Below are 317 nucleotides of genomic sequence, written 5' to 3' on the forward strand. Positions count from 1 at the left end.
TGTTGTTTCTCCTGTCCAACCACAGAAATAAAGTGTGACCCAAAAAGAAAAAAAAAGTGCTCTCAAATTCAAGGTTGTGGGAAGTAGGGGTGTCACGGGTGCAGCAGCTCTTCCTGACGGATGCAGGACATGCATGTACGATACACAATGAATCAATTAAAATGGAATAAGAACATGTTTTATCWTATGTTTAAATTCCAAAAATATTTAGATGGTACAACCCCTGGCAAAAAGTATGGAATCACCAGTCTTTGATGAGCACTCATCCTGCAAAGCTGATCTGGCAACTGCTATCAAAGGGAGTTGGCACCAAATTG

Source organism: Austrofundulus limnaeus, unplaced genomic scaffold, assembly GCF_001266775.1.
Source record: "Austrofundulus limnaeus strain Quisiro unplaced genomic scaffold, Austrofundulus_limnaeus-1.0 Scaffold160, whole genome shotgun sequence".
Taxonomy (NCBI): domain Eukaryota; kingdom Metazoa; phylum Chordata; class Actinopteri; order Cyprinodontiformes; family Rivulidae; genus Austrofundulus; species Austrofundulus limnaeus.